The 716-nt window shown below is 36.3% G+C and overlaps 1 protein-coding gene across 1 annotated transcript in view; it reads right to left on the reverse strand.

Moving 5' to 3' along the window:
• The window catches only part of LOC102761180 (coiled-coil domain-containing protein 162), a 78,073-nt gene that overhangs the window by 11,201 nt on the left and 66,156 nt on the right, over window positions 1-716 (reverse strand). The window lies entirely within an intron of this gene.

The raw sequence follows: 716 nt of genomic DNA on the forward strand, positions 1-716 counted from the left end.
GGGGTCTCACTTGGGTTTGTTCCTGACCTGTTTCTTCCCTCTCTGTGTATCGCCTCTTAGCTGCATTTTAGAAATACTGCAACAAACATTTAGTCCAATAACTAGATATGAGCCATGAATTACCACCTTCAAAGTGGCCTTACAATAGCCTATTTTCTCTGATCGAATTATTTAATTTTTCTCGAGAAGGAATTTTTTAAAATTATTTTTATTTTTCTATTACAGTTGACATTCAATAGTACATTAGTTTCAGGTGTACGGTATAGTGGTTAGACATTATATAACCCCGTAAGTCTAGTACCCACCTGACACCATACGTGGTTATTACAATATTATTGACTATATATTCCCTCTGCTGCACTTTACATCCTCGTGGCTAATTCCCCTGCACCTTTTTCCCCCCAGTTCTACCACCTCCCACCTGGCAACCATCAGTTTATTTTCTATCTATGAGTTTGTTTCTGTTGATTATTTTGTTTTTTAGAGTCCACATATAAGTGAAATCATATGGCATTTGTCTTTCTCTGAATTCATTTCACTTACATAACACTTAGAATTCTTTAGGTATGTAAATCTCTAGGGGGAATCCTGAAAGACATTGGAGCAAGAGTGTAATGTGTATTCAAGTAGTACGAAGAAGGCGGTGGGTGAGGATGTAAATGCTGTTTCACATGAACTAAGAGCTGAAATATTTTTAATAAATCTTCAAGTATGTG

This window comes from Myotis davidii, unplaced genomic scaffold (assembly GCF_000327345.1).
Source record: "Myotis davidii unplaced genomic scaffold, ASM32734v1 scaffold68, whole genome shotgun sequence".
In the NCBI taxonomy this organism is placed as follows: Eukaryota; Metazoa; Chordata; class Mammalia; order Chiroptera; family Vespertilionidae; genus Myotis; species Myotis davidii.